The sequence below is a fragment of the Helianthus annuus genome, chromosome 8 (genome assembly GCF_002127325.2).
Source record: "Helianthus annuus cultivar XRQ/B chromosome 8, HanXRQr2.0-SUNRISE, whole genome shotgun sequence".
Lineage (NCBI taxonomy): Eukaryota > Viridiplantae > Streptophyta > Magnoliopsida > Asterales > Asteraceae > Helianthus > Helianthus annuus.
The window spans coordinates 101,893,246-101,910,103 of record NC_035440.2 but is presented as its reverse complement, the minus strand read 5'-3'; positions in this window follow the sequence as shown (position 1 = coordinate 101,910,103).

Sequence of the window (16,858 nt, the reverse complement as noted above, 5' to 3'; positions counted from 1 at the left end):
CTTGGAGATCACACAAACATGTATCATGATCTTGTGAGTTTGCAACAACTATAAATAGCCTGCCAATTCATTTGTAGCAACTCACACTTGATCTAAATTCTCTAAGTTGATGTTTTTATAACTTCATACCTGAGAATTATAAGATCAAGTTCAAGCAAGGACCTTTTGTAAGCCTTCTTTCATTCTTTTATTGCTTTCTAGCTTAAAAAGTCAAACAATGTTTGACTTTCAAATTGACCAGTCAATGGTCAACGCAAAGTTCGTTTGAACTTTGTAACGTGATTGTAATCACGATGGTTATAATCCTTAGCAATTATACCTACTGATTACCACATTAACTAGGTGTAGTGACGAGTTAAGGTTTCGGTCAAAAGACGTTTTAGCACGCATTTTGCCACGAAACTACTTTTAGGTATCAAAACATTTTGTTTTGATACCAAATCAGTTTTCTAAGTAGATTAAACATGTTTTGACATGTTTAACTCGTCACTATTAGTTTTAGTGCTTGTTTAGGGTCATAAGTTAAGAGGTCTAGACAACCGCTTAGACTTTCGAACCCGACCCGCTTGGTCGATCTCTAGGATCCGACCAAGCTTGCTTAGTGATCATAGTTGCATAGGGAATAACCTCTGAGGTTATACCTTATGATCACATAGGATTGGTTAATCATTTGTTAGTTAGCTTATATGCCCATAGAAAATGACCAAAACGCCCTTTTGAAGCATAAATCCGTATTTTGCCTATGTGAACATATTTTTGACATATAATCTGATTTAGTAACATGTTTAGGCATAATTGGGCATGTAAGACTTGACATAGCACATAGTTAACCATCCGAACATAGTTTTACGCAAACGACGCATTCTAGTAGCTTATACTACCATAATGGGTCGAAACGGATCAAAAGCACTTAGGTAGACTTCCAAATCAGAATGTTAGCTCTATTAAATCATACCATATGAGTTCAAATACTCATTTGATTTATAGGACATCATTCTATCCTATCTCCCGATTTAGGATCCGATTATTAACATAGTTACCTATACTAGGTGCCGGTTGATTCGTGATCCTTGAAGCCTTATTTGGTCTTATTCTCAAGACTATTAGGCAATTCCAAGTGAGTACATAGTTCCCCTCTTTTACCGTTTTCAAATAATTTGGGGTGATATACATGCACATACATGTTACTTTCGTACTTTTCATGCTTTTATGACATAAACATGCTAGTTTCACCTAGTACACTTATAGTACATGCTTTCAGTTATGTTTTGCTATGTATGTTAAGCATGCTAGCACATTGTTTTATTACACATTTTGTTGCATATGTTTACTTAGCATATGTACACATTGTTTTACATGACATTTCTGCTATGTATGTTTACTGAGCATGCTAGCACATTGTATTACAAGAACATTTCTACTAGGTATGTTTACTTAGCATTCCTAGTACATGGTTTTCACATGGTACATTGGTTATGACATTTGGTGTGTTTAATCGGGACAATAATACATTCATTAACATTGATCACGCCGCTCGGTAGTATGTAATGGTACCATAGGACTTGACAAATCCCGTTTCCGACTTCCTAGGTTTGTTTGGAAGTTGGGAATGACAGAATCCGATATACATAATTTAGATAAACCTTAAATTTGTTTAAGGGTTTGTTGCCACAGTCGCAAGGCTTGAATGTATGCGATTAACATTACTACATAAATGTTTGCAATCATAAAGCATTGTTCTCTGCAAAACATAACATTTGATTTAAACTTAGGTTTATTCAAAAACCATGTTTTGTACATTTTCCTATGGGGTTGAGTAATTACTAGTTATTCACCATACATGACATTTGTTTCACATTGACATGATCACATAGTTTAAGTAGGTACTTGCTACTTGCTATGAGTTTCATTTTGTTATACATGATACATGTTACACATGACATTGAACATGGTTTATACATAAACATTTTTGACATTGAACAAGACATTTTGGTTGGTTATTGATAAGTGACTTACGTAACGGGGCTATGTGTTATATGATAAAAGCATGGTGGATATGCCGCTGGTACTTCCTACATATAAGTGCTTTTATTGTATTATACATTGTTGCGTTATCTAAACCACTTGGGGAAGGCATGAAACATTTTATACAAGAACATGACATTGTTTTACAAATCACATATTTTATACAAATTCACTTTTACTTGGTTATTCGTTTAACCATGCATTTGTCCTTTCATAATCATTTGATTTTCATATCGATTTTCATATGATTTCATAAAGGAAAACATTTTACAAGGTTCATGACTACATTTTGTTAAACACTTTTTAAACCACAAGTCATGAATCCTGCATAAACAAAACCTATGTATCTCACAGGCATTTTTATGCTGACGTACCTATTTTTACATGTGTTTCAGGTGCTAATGCATGATGATGTTTGTGATTCACTTAGGCGGACATGGGCCTTAGTGACTTAAAAGACTGTTAATTATGTGTGTTTTGTTTGAACTCTAAGACAATACAAACTTTAATCAATAATACATAACTTTAAATACCATGATTGTTGAAAAAAAAATTCTATGGGAATCACTCCCCGGCATTTCCGCCACGGTTTTGTTGTTTCGACTGTGACAACCGGTAATTTACGCGCTTAATTACATGATTAACAGGCGATTTACGCGACATTAAATAGTGTTTACGACGCTAATTAACTAAAATTAAGCCTTTGGAGTGCCTAGGAACGTTTATCCGACTTTACAGTGCGCGAACGGTGGTTTACAGAGAAACCTGCTGAATATTACGCGACAACGAACTGATACCGTACAAAATACTGACAACGCCGACAAATTTTAAATTCTAGCTTCGTAATTTAATTTTAGCAATCGTAGTTGAAACCGGCTCGAAAAATGGATTAAAGACGGCAACGATGTAATTTTCCGCGAATATTACCGTTATCGACGCACGAACGCGACTACGAATGCAACCGACATTACTTTTACACGATTTTGACTCTGAAATATTACTTTACTAGACTTCGGTGATTTTGGTTTAAAACGTGCCTCGGGCCCCTTACACATGAGATGGGCTTGTGGGCCCTGTGCCAAGCCCAAAACCCACAAGCCTAAACCTACACCTAATGTATTAGATCCTATCAAAATCTATAAGATTTTACTAAATTTTGCAATCTGTCCAAAATCTTAAAAAAATCTCATCAAAAGATCTTGATTCAAAGAGGTAAAATATATTACCTGAATGTAATATAAATACACACAAGAAACCTTAATCCTCAAATCTTTATATAAAGGACTTTGTCTGCATATTAACACACAAACCTCACACTCTCTCTTTCTATTTGAACAGCAGACAACATAACCATCCCCACCCCATATACTCTCTCTCGATCCCTCACTGTAACACAAGAAAAAAAAATAATAATAAAGGTTGCCAACTTTCAAATCTCATCCCCAAAGCATAAAACCAACATTCCTACTCTCCCTCTTCACAAAGTCCGATGGCCAGACTTGAGCGGAGACGGCCGGCGGCCGTTCATGGTGGCGGAACACGGCGGTGCGTGGCGACGTCCGACAACCCCTCCCCCCTCTCACTTCTGCTTATCGACTGCCACCACCAGATGGTGGTGGCGTACAGTGGCTGCAAGCGGAGACGATGAGAGAGAGAGAGAGGGGCTGAGAAGAGAGAGAGAGAACCGACTGTCCGACGGTTTGTGTCATTGACCAGCGGACAAAGCCTTTATCCGGCGGTATTCCGACAACAATCGACGAGAGAGAGATCGGCGAGTAACGGCGGTTCGAGGTGGTTCTCCGGCGACCCGTCGGAGAAGATGATGAAGAAGGCAGCGGCGATGATTCTGACCAGTATTCCAACCAAAATCCAGCAGGTTTGAAGGAGCTGTGTCGATCCGAGTTTTGATTCGGGTTTGTTTTGTTTCGGGTCACCTCCGGATTCGTTATGGTTCAGTTTTAGGTGCGGGTCGCGCATCGGGTTCTCGGTGCGGTTCAGTCAACAAGTCAGCAGGTTTCGGGTCAGGTTTCGGGTCTGGGTTGACTCGGTCAACCGAGTCAACTCAGTCAACAGATGGGTTCGGGTCAGCGGACAAGTCAACATGTTCGGATCGGTTAAAACGTCCAGAGGCAGTTTCTGTGCGATTCGAGTCGACTCGGTCAACCCGAGTCGACTCGGTCAACCCGAGTCAACTCGGTCAAACTCAGTCAACAGCGAGTCGACTCGGTCAACATCCCGACGCGAAGACTTGGTAAATTAACGTCACGTTTATTTTGCTATTTTTATAGTATTATTACTTACGTGAGATACGAGCTCGAACCGGGTGATTTTATTTTACGTTTGTTATATTTAAACAAGATTATTTATATTGACTATTAAATCCTGATTGAATGACGACAACTTGTGTTGTCGGGGCCGTCCAAAAACAGAGGAAACTCTGCTCGTTTTTCGAGAAATCCCGTAAACAAAACTTGTTTTATTGTAAAAACAAAGCATTCGGCTTTAAGCGACTTTTGAAGAGCAAGTTGTAAATACATATTGATTACGGCAACGCAATATAACTTACACAACATTTTCATAACTTTTCGACCAAAACTGTATTTCAAATTAACCAAACTTGCTAGTTTATAAAACAAGTGTAACAAATTATATTGTTTCAAGTGTTGAATGATACGACTTCTTTTCGTAGCAATAAATTAGTGTATATTTATTTCAACAATCAAACAAGGCGATCCTTTTTAAAAAATAAATATAGTTGTATATTTATTTCCAAACGACAAACAACGCGACTTCTCTTTATGAAAATAAAGATAGATTTATCAAACAATTCGGATTCTTTTATAAATAAATATAGTATATATATTTATTTCAAACATCGCGTAACACAAATTCCTTTTATAAAAAAATAAATATAGTATATATTTATTTTAAACATGCAACGACTCAATGAAGTTTTCATAAAATAAATATAACTTTTATATTTATTTTGAACGCCTAAACGGCATAAACGTATACATCGACAAACATCTACAAGACGTGATACATCATACTGGTTTACAATATATTGATTTCATATCAATATTCGTTTCATACACAAACGACTTCTCGGGGCGACAAAGTATAACTTAATTTTTTATTAAGTTAACAACGCATCGTCAACGATTCGGTAGAGCTCGGTAACACGTAGTGTAGTTACCGCAATTACTTAGAAACTTATAAGATATTCCGTGTTAGGAATATTGTAGAATGCACGCTAGCGAGTCACGTCTTGGAAACGACATCACGAAGTCGTATATAGCTAGCTTTGCACAGGATATCCAGGTGAGTTCATAACCCCACCTTTTTACAGTTTTACATTTTTCTAAATGTTTTCGGGCTGGAAAGACATGCACTTTTTGCAAAGCATACATGAATTTCATATTTCTAAACAATTTTACAAGCAAGTTTTAACTGACAGAAATGGTTTACGAGAAGCTTATGTTTTATAACGGTTTTTCAAACAAGCGTATTTTTGGAAATATGCATACACATGAATTCTAGTTTTCTAAACTACGGGAAAATACAAGTACAAAGAGATACAAGAATTGAGAAATGATACAAGAATTGAGAAATGATACAGAAATTGAGGAATGATACGAGAAATCGTGTCACGAATAGGGTACCATAAGCACTATTAATCGTGTACATACTAAGACCGCAGAACAAAAGGTTAGATCTAACGGGTGTCAGGGCAGCCCCACTCTTGGTGACAACTAGAACCGAGTAGTGTTTTTGTGTCTCAGTCGTGAATCGACTACAGAAAAATACCTATGGTTTGGTGACTTCCTATGTCGTGTCACATGTTAATGGCCTTGCAAACCATTAACAACAAGATACATACAAGAATACTTGATTTATACAAGAAAACATAATACATACAGGAATACTTGATTTATACAAGAATACATGATACATACAAGGATACTTGATTTATACAAAGTTTCCATACAACTTGACAAGAAAATGATTTTAAATTCGTTTTCTCAACAATACTTCAAAAACCGGTTATTCAAAAAGATTTATTTCAAATCTTTTACAAACAAACTATGAACTCGCTCAACTTTATGTTGATTTTTCGCATGTTTCTTTCTCAGGTTGCTTTCAAAGTTGTGGAACTGTTGGAATAGGAGAACCATGAAGAGTCGAGTACTTAGTGGGCGTTCATTTTCTAGAAGTCTTAGCTTAATTGCTTCCGCTGTGCAATGAAGATACCAGTCCAGTCACGCCAATTCTCTGATAATTTCGGGGTGTGACAGATTGGTATCGGAGCTATAGGTTACAGCGAATAGGATTCTCTGTAGAGATACCTAGGCTCTAACCTCATATTCCCCTGGGAACTTAGAATATTGAAAAATGAATGCATACAGAACGCATAGTACTCGAATATGGTCTCCAACCGTTGCCGAAAAGCAAACAGTCAAAATTGTGTTTTCAAACATACGCTATTGTGGTCTTTTACACATGGTACACAAAAACGATTACATACAGTACACAAAACTCTGAGAGTTTAGAAAACATGCATTTAAGACCTTCGGAAACTCATGTTGAAATTCATTAAAGGTCATCACGTAGGAATCGTGAATATTAACTCGGGCACACACTATTATTCATATTGTCTATGATGTTTTGACTTCCCGAGCAGGCAGCCTACGCATAACGAAACGCTAGTGCACAAGTCTACGTGAAACTTAAGCTATACATCAACGGAGGTTGAAGTACGTCACATACGACTTTCGAGGAAGCGGCAGTTGGCACGCGGTCCTGCAAACGACACGAGTCATGCTAAGGAGAAGACATATGTCTCCGCAGTCCCCCTAACTCAATAATGACGAATACGCCGTGTTTGACATTCCAAGGTAATGTCACTTAATAACCGGTTATCATATGCAACCTCAGGTAAAGTCCTTAAATTTCTTTTAATGAAATTTCGACTTTCACATTTACTGAGTAGATTTTTGCATCTCTACTCCTCTTAATGGACATTGCATCACAATAACTTCTTCATTATAACGAACGTTCATTTGCTTCATTCCTTGAAAATTCATATGTTACACATGCATCGTTTGTTACGCATGTGGTTTCATTTCGAATAAAGCGTTCCATTGAAGCTCAAATATTGTTTCGCTAAATCTAATTGTTGATTTGTGATTCGAATGACCTGCGTTATTGTAATTGTTGGCTTCTTCATTATCAGGTCAACACATTTTCTTGAAATCCCTTTCTTTTCAAGTTACATACATGGTTTTCGTTGTGACCATGCCGAAAGTTTTCATGTCGATACATGCAATTATTGTCGGCTTGCGCTGAAGTCAAATTCAATTGTTTGAACTTGTTCATTTCACATATTCAATTCAAGACACCATATGATGTATTGAAAACATCATATTTGAATTCGTTTTAACAAGCGTTTCATTGTTCCGAGTCGTAGTAGATTTGTTTGGTCTACGACTCCATTAAGTCGTTTGTGATTTCGACACCTTGAGGTGACATTTTCACTAAATTGAAGCTTGCGCTAATCTCATGTACGGATTTAATTGTCTGTTTATTGATTTAGATTAAATCCACTTCGATTTATTATCGCGCTTTCATTTGACTTCAAACACAGGTGATACTTGTTTGATCACCACTATTATTGAATTATCTTTTTTATCACTACGACACCTTGTGGCGTCGGTAGAACTTGCAGCTTGGGCTGATCATGACCGAGCATTTCATACAAAACAATTTCGTTGGGATTGTTGATTCTAAGCTTCTCCTAGCGAATGTTATTGTTTCTAACATTCATTTACATATTGTAAACGTCCACTTGGAATTCTTTTGGTCGAAATTCCTCTTTTATTGGACCCCTGTTAACTTGATCACACTAGTGACTATATCAGTATGCCTCGTTTCCTTTGACATTATTCGTATTTACTTACATATAACGTAACTCTAAGGAGTTGACGTAGTCTAAATTTCGAGGACGAAATTTTATTAATAGGGGGAGACTGTGACAACCGGTAATTTACGCGCTTAATTACATGATTAACAGACGATTTACGCGACATTAAATAGTGTTTACGATGCTAATTAACTAAAATTAAGCCTTTGGAGTGCCTAGGAACGTTTATCCGACTTTACAGTGCGCGAACGGTGGTTTACAGAGAAACCTGCTGAATATTACGCGACAACGAACTGATACCGTACAAGATACTGACAACGCCGACAAATTTTAAATTCTAGCTTCGTAATTTAATTTTAGCAATCGTAGTTAAAACCGGCTCGAAAAATGGATTAAAGACGGCAACGATGTAATTTTCCGCGAATATTACCATTATCGACGCACGAACGCGACTACGAATGCAACCGACATTACTTTTACACGATTTTGACTCTGAAATATTACTTTACTAGACTTCGGTGATTTTGGTTTAAAAACGTTCCTCGGGCCCCTTACACATGAGATGGGCTTGTGGGCCCTGTGCCAAGCCCAAAACCCACAAGCCTAAACCTACACCTAATGTATTAGATCCTATCAAAATCTATAAGATTTTACTAAATTTTGCAATCTGTCCAAAATCTTAAAAAAATCTCATCAAAAGATCTTGATTCAAAGAGGTAAAATATATTACCTGAATGTAATATAAATACACACAAGAAACCTTAATCCTCAAATCTTTATATAAAGGACTTTGTCTGCATATTAACACACAAACCTCACACTCTCTCTTTCTATTTGAACAACAGACAACATAACCATCCCCACCCCATATACTCTCTCTCGATCCCTCACTGTAACACAAGAAAAAAAAATAATAATAAAGGTTGCCAACTTTCAAATCTCATCCCTAAAGCATAAAACCGACATTCCTACTCTCCCTCTTCACAAAGTCCGATGGCCAGACTTGAGCAGAGACGGCCGGCGGCCTTTCATGGCGGCGGAACACGGCGGCGTGTGGCGACGTCCGGCAACCCCTCCCCCCTCTCACTTCTGCTTATCGACTGCCACCGCCAAATGGTGGTGGCGTACAGCGGCTGCAAGCGGAGACGATGAGAGAGAGAGAGAGGCTGAGAAGAGAGAGAGAGAACCGGCTCTCCGACGGTCTGTGCCGTTGACCGGCGGACAAAGCCTTTATCCGGCGGTGTTCCGACAACAATCGACGAGAGAGAGATCAGTAACGGCGGTTCGAGGTGGTTCTCCGGCGACCCGTCGGAGAAGATGATGAAGAAGGCAGCGGCGGTGATTCTGACCAGTATTCCGACCAAAATTCGGCAGGTTTGAAGGAGCTGTGTCGATCTGAGTTTTGGTTCGGGTTTGTTTTGTTTCGGGTCACCTCCAGATTCGTTATGGTTCAGTTTCAGGTGCGGGTCGCGCATCGGGTTCTCGGTGCGGTTCAGTCAACAAGTCAGCAGGTTTCGGGTCAGATTTCGGGTCTGGGTTGACTCGGTCAACCGAGTCAACTCAGTCAACAGATGGGTTCGGGTCAGCGGACAAGTCAACATGTTCGGATCGGTTAAAACGTCCAGAGGCAGTTTCTGTGCGATTCGAGTCGACTCGGTCAACCCGAGTCAACTCGGTCAAACTCAATCAACAGCGAGTCGACTCGGTCAACATCCCGACGCGAAGACTTGGTAAATTAACGTCACGTTTATTTTGCTATTTTTATAGTATTATTACTTACGTGAGATACGAGCTCGAACCGGGTGATTTTATTTTACGTTTGTTATATTTAAACAAGATTATTTATATTGACTATTAAATCCTGATTGAATGATGACAACTTGTGTTGTCGGGGCCGTCCAAAAACAGAGGAAACTCTGCCCGTTTTTCGAGAAATCCCGTAAACAAAACTTGTTTTATTGTAAAAACAAAGCAATCGGCTTTAAGCGACTTTTGAAAAGCAAGTTGTAAATACATATTAATTACGGCAACGCAATATAACTTACACAACATTTTCATAACTTTTCGACCAAAACTGTATTTCAAATTAACCAAACTTGCTAGTTTATAAAACAAGTGTAACAAATTATATTGTTTCAAGTGTTGAATGATACGACTTCTTTTCGTAGCAATAAATTAGTGTATATTTATTTCAACAATCAAACAAGGCGATCCTTTTTAAAAAATAAATATAGTTGTATATTTATTTCCAAACGACAAACAACGCGACTTCTCTTTATGAAAATAAAGATAGATTTATCAAACAATTCGGATTCTTTTATAAATAAATATAGTATATATATTTTTTTCAAACATCGCGTAACACAAATTCCTTTTATAAAAAAACAAATATAGTTTATATTTATTTTAAACATGCAACGACTCGATGAAGTTTTCATAAAATAAATATAACTTTTATATTTATTTTGAACGCCTAAACGGCATAAACGTGTACATCGACAAACATCTACAAGACGTGATACATCATACTGGTTTACAATATATTGATTTCATATCAATATTCGTTTCATACACAAACGACTTCTCGGGGCGACAAAGTATAACTTAATTTTTTATTAAGTTAACAACGCATCGTCAACGATTCGGTAGAGCTCGGTAACACGTAGTGTAGTTACCGCAATTACTTAGAAACTTATAAGATATTCCGTGTTAGGAATATTGTAGAATGCACGCTAGCGAGTCACGTCTTGGAAACGACATCACGAAGTCGTATATAGCTAGCTTTGCACAGGATATCCAGGTGAGTTCATAACCCCACCTTTTTACAGTTTTACATTTTTTTAAATGTTTTCGGGGTGGAAAGACATGCACTTTTTGCAAAGCATACATGAATTTCATATTTCTAAACAATTTTACAAGCAAGTTTTAACTGACAGAAATGGTTTATGAAAAACTTATGTTTTATACCGGTTTTTCAAACAAGCGTATTTTTTGAAATATGCATACACATGAATTATAGTTTTCTAAACTACAGGAAAATACAAGTACAAAGAGATACAAGAATTGAGAAGTGATACAAGAATTGAGAAATGATAGAGAAATTGAGGAATGATACGAGAAATCGTGTCACGAATAGGGTACCATAAGCACCATTAATCGTGTACATACTAAGACCGCAGAACAAAAGGTTAGATCTAACGGGTGTCAGGGCAGCCCCACTCTTGGTGACAACTAGAACCGAGTAGTGTTTTTGTGTCTCAGTCGTGAATCGACTACAGAAAAATGCCTATGGTTTGGTGACTTTCTATGTCGTGTCACATGTTAATGGCCTTGCAAACCATTAACAACAAGATACATACAAGAATACTTGATTTATACAAGAAAACATAATACATACAGGAATACTTGATTTATACAAGAATACATGATACATACAAGGATACTTGATTTATACAAAGTTTCCATACAACTTGACAAGAAAATGATTTTAAATTCGTTTTCTCAACAATACTTCAAAAACCGGTTATTCAAAAAGATTTATTTCAAATCTTTTACAAACAAACTATGAACTCGCTCAACTTTATGTTGATTTTTCGCATGTTTCTTTCTCAGGTTGCTTTCAAAGTTGTGGCACTGTTGGAATAGGAGAACCATGAAGAGTCAAGTCCTTAGTGGGCGTTCATTTTCTAGAAGTCTTAGCTTAATTGCTTCCGCTGTGCAATGAAGATACCAGTCCAGTCACGCCAAGGCTCTGATAATTTTGGGGTGTGACATTGACGCAGCCGGGGTGTGACAGAAGAGTTGGTATCAGAGCCAACGGTTATAGGGAATTAGGTTATTAGTAATGCTTTGACCTAGACTATAACTTTCTAGGACCCTAACACAAGTTTACTTGTGTTTAGATCTTAAAACAATACCTGTCACCTATCCTTAGGTGATTACCAAAACTTGAACACAATTTTCCAAAATGATTTTGAAATCAATCATTTATCCTTAGATGATTTCTTTTGGCTTTGTGTCATCCAAATTTTCAAAATCTCATCAAAGTTTGGGTCTAAATAATGTGAACACATGCAAACTAGAAGGGTGAATGCATGTGCCCTGAGTTTTCTGTCTGAGGCTAGAGTGTTCATACAAATCCGCAGTGTCGGACCAGTCACTCTTACCTGGGAACTCTTGGGGTGAGTGTTCACTTATAGGTGAGCATGTCTTCGGTAATACATTATTATGATCCATTCACTTTGATTTGTCACTATGTGTCGACTGTTTGTTACGAGGTAATGAACAAATGACCACCATCCTTTCTTTTGTTGATATTTTTTGATATCTCATTTTTCATCACATCATCTCACTCGTTTTCTCTCATGTTTCCTCTTTTAGAATGCCTCCTTGACGTAACGTTCAACAACGTGATGCCGAACTGGCAGCTATTATAGCACAGCAGATGGCTACTATGCTACCGAATCTCATAACTCAAATAAACCAAGCCACCAATAACAATAATGCACCTGCTCCGTGCAATTTCAAAAGTTTTAACTCGGCTAAACCGCTCAAGTTTAGTGGTTCTGAAGGGGCAACTGGGCTCCTACAGTGGTTTGAGAGTCTTGAGAGCACCTTTCGCCATGTTCAGTGTCCGAACAATCGTAAGGTCAAGTTTGCTTCTAGTGTATTCCAAAAGATGGCTCTTACTTGGTGGAATGGGGTAATGAGAGATAGAGGTGCTGATGTTGCTTTGGGTGAGACATGGGAGGAACTTAGAGCTCTCATGATGAGAGAGTTTTGTCCTCGTCACAAGCAGAGGGCACTCGAAAATGAGTTCCATGATCTGAAGCAAGACAGTGGTGAACACCGGGCATATATAGACAGATATGAGGAGTTAAGCTTGCTCTGTCCGACAATGGTCACGCCTTTGGATAAGGCTATTAAGAAGTATATAGACGGTTTTCCAGATCCTGATCAGGATATTGTCACTGGCAGCAACTCTACTACCGTCCGACAGGCCATTGAGCTCGCTGCTACCCTTACTGAGTCGCAGGTCAAAAAGGGTAAACTCCACAGAAAAGGTGACAAAAAGCAGAAACAGTCTGATAGCGCCACTGAGAAAAAGGGCAAGAAGGCTGCTGAGTCTTCTAAGAAATCAAGGAACCGTAAGGCTTCCAAGAACTTCGCTGTCACTGCTCAGACAAATCAGGCTGCTCCTAATCAGGCAGCACAGAATCAGGCTGCACAACCTGCTGCCAAGAGGTAGTATGCGGGAAATGCACCTTTGTGCAACAGATGTAATAGCCATCACCAGCCACAGTTGCAATGTCGCATCTGCACGAATTGTGGCAAGTCTGGTGATCTTGAGAATACCTGCCGTTTTGCTCCTAATCAGAATCAGGTAGCTCAAAACCAAGCGGTGCAAAACCCTGCCCAGAATCCTGCACGACCTCACTTTCCGCCTGGTTCATGTTACAATTGTGGGGATCTGACCCACTACAGGAACAACTGCCCGAGGTTGGTAAACGCAAATCAGGCACCGGCTCGTGGTAGAGTTTTTAACCTTAATGCAAATGAGGCGCGTGCGGATAACGAAGTGGTGAATGGTACATTACTTGTTAACAACCATCCTGGTTCTGTTCTATTTGATTCGGGTGTCGATAAGAGTTTTGTGTCCTTAGCATTTGAGCCTTTGCTTGCGATGACTTGAACAAAACTAGGAAAGCCCTTGACAGTAGAAGTAGCTAGTGGTGAACCTGTTGTACTCGACTCGGTTCTTCGAAATTGCCAGTTGAATCTCAACAACCATCTTTTCCCTATTGACCTCACACCGATGCAACTCGGGAGCTTCGATGTTATAATAGGAATGGATTAGTTATCCAAGCACCATGCTGAGGTGGTATATTTTGAGAAGTTGGTCCGTATACCGCTTTCGACTTGTGAGATCTTAGAAGTTCGTGGGGAGAAACCTGCTAGTAGCCTTAAACTCATGTCTTGTACCCAAGCCCGCAAATACCTACGAAAGAACTATGTTTCTTTCTTGGCACATATTGTAGAGGAGAAAGGCAAGGGTAAGACTATCCAAGATATCCCTGTTGTTCGGGATTATCCTGAGGTATTTCCTGAAAAATTACCTGGTTTACCCCCTGTACGCCAAGTTGAGCTTCGCATTGATCTTGTGCCTGGTGCAAATCCCATTGCTAAGTCACCTTATCGTCTTGCACCGTCTGAGATGCAAGAGTTATCTAAGTAGCTTCAGGAGCAATCTGACAAAGGATTCATCCGTCCGAGCTTTTCCCCTTGGGGTGCTCCTGTCCTATTTGTGAAAAAGAAAGATGGATCATTCAGGATGTAAATCGATTACCGTGAGCTTAACAAGCTTACCATCAAGAATCAATATCCCCTACCTCGCATTGATGATCTCTTTGATCAGCTACAGGGTGCTACTTGCTTTTCAAAGATTGATCTGTGTTCTGGGTATCATCAACTTCAAGTTCTCAAAGAAGATATTCCCAAGACAACTTTCCATACACGTTATGGTCATTATGAGTTAACTGTTATGCCCTTTGGTCTAACAAATGCTCCTGCTGTTTTCATGGACTTGATGAATAGTGTTTGTAAGCCTTATTTGGACAAGTTCATCATTGTTTTCATTGATGATTTTTGATCTATTCTAAGACTCGAGCTGATCATGAGCAACATCTTCGTCTTACAATGGAGCTTCTAAAGAAAGAACAACTTTTCGCCAAATTCTCCAAGTGCGAATTCTGGCTTAAGGAAGTTCAAATTTTGGGGCACATCGTCAACGAACAAGGTATACATGTAGATCCCGCCAAAATCAGTGCGATTAAGGATTGGGATACTCCTACTACTCCTATCGAGGTTCGTTCATTTCTTGGTCTTGAGGGTTATTACCGCCGTTTCATTGAAAACTTCTCCAAGATTGCGGTTCCTCTCACTACTCTAACTCAGAGGAACAAACCTTTTAAGTGGGGATCCAAACAGGAAGAAGCATTTCAGACCTTGAAACAGAAACTTTGTGATGCACCTATTTTATCTTTGCCCGAGGGTAACGAAGATTTTGTTGTGTACTGTGATGCGTCTAATTTAGGCCTTGGCTGCGTTCTTATGCAAAGAAACAAAGTCATAGCTTATGCATCAAGACAGCTGAAGGTACATGAGAAAAACTACACGACTCATGATCTTGAGTTGGGTGCGGTAGTATTTGCTCTCAAAATCTGGAGACATTACCTTTATAGTACAAAGTGTGTTGTGTTTACTGACCACAAGAGTCTCCAGCATATCTTCAATCAGAAAGAACTAAACATGAGGCAACGATGTTGGGTTGAACTCCTAAACGACTACGATTGCGAAATTCGTTACCATCCTGGTAAGGCGAATGTCGTGGCTGACGCATTGAGTCGTAAGGAATGTGTCAAGCTTCACTATGTTCAGGTTCGATCTGACTTTCAAACCCGCATTTCTCAGGCTCAACATACTTGTGTTACACAAGACTTGATGGGTAAAGAATTACCGTGTCATACTAAGCCTGAGCTTGAGCTGAACGACTTCGGGATATTCTATTTCATGGGCCGTTTGTGGGTCCCAAGTATAGACAATCTTCGAACCTTGCTAATTGATGAAGCTCACAAGTCTCCTTATTCTATTCATCCTGGTGCAGACAAAATGTATAAGGATCTTCGAACCCAATATTGGTGGCCGGGTATGAAGAAAGACATTGCCTTATATGTTTCGAAATGCCTTACTTGTCTTAAGGTTAAGGCAGAACACCAACATCCCTCTGGATTATTGGAGCAACCAGAGATTCCGGTTTGGAAATGGGAGAACATTTCTATGGATCTCATTACCAAGTTACCGCGCACAAAAAGAGGTCACGACGCCATTTGGGTTGTTGTTGATTGTCTTACAAAGTCAGCACATTTCCTGCCGATCCGTGAGGATCTATCTGCTGACAAGCTTGCCAAGATATACGTTGATGAGATTGTATCTCGACATGGTGTTCCTTTGAACATTATATCTGATAGAGATGCTCGATTCTTGTCACACCCCGACCGCGTATAACATGCAACTGCGGCGGAAAACGTCGGGGAGTGTTGTGGACAGAATTAAATTGTTTCATAACCATGGCATACAAGTTGTATTTTATTTATAAACAAAGGTGTTACATTGTCTTAGAAAGAGAGTACGAAAATCAAAACATAATTAAGCTAGTTCAAACTTCATTTTTAGGCTCTAAGGCACAGGTCCGCCCTAGAATCATGATCATCGTCCTATGGAATGGCTCCTGAAAACACATGTGAAAGTAGGTACGTCAGCATAAAAATGCCTGTGAGATACATAGGTTTTGTGAAAATGTGATTCATGACTTGAGTTTAAAGAATGTTTAATAACAGTCAGTCATGAACCTTGTACTTTGTCTTGCTTTATAAATCATTTGAAAATCGATAACATCAGGTGATATATAGATAAGTGCAAGGTTAAATGAGTAACCAAGTAAAATGAGTTGAATATGATAAGTTGTTTTGTAAGATGATGTTTTATGAAAAGTATGTTATTTGTATAAAATGTTATATGTTTAAACTGAAATGATTTAGATAACGCTAAGATATGTAATATTATACAAACATTTATATATAGGAAGTACCAGCGGCGTATCCACCACGCTTGCATCATATTGCATACTCCACGTTACTCAAACCATTTTCCCAAACCAATCCATCATGTAAATTGTTCATGTATAACCCAAATGTCAAGTGTTATTGTGTAAACCTTGTCAAATGTCTATGTTCAATGTAAACCACCAAATGTGTATGTCAATGTCGACATGTTTATGTTCAATGTAAATCATGTAATGTGAAATCCCAAAATGTATCATGTATGGTAAGCGAAATGTATCAACTTAAACCATAT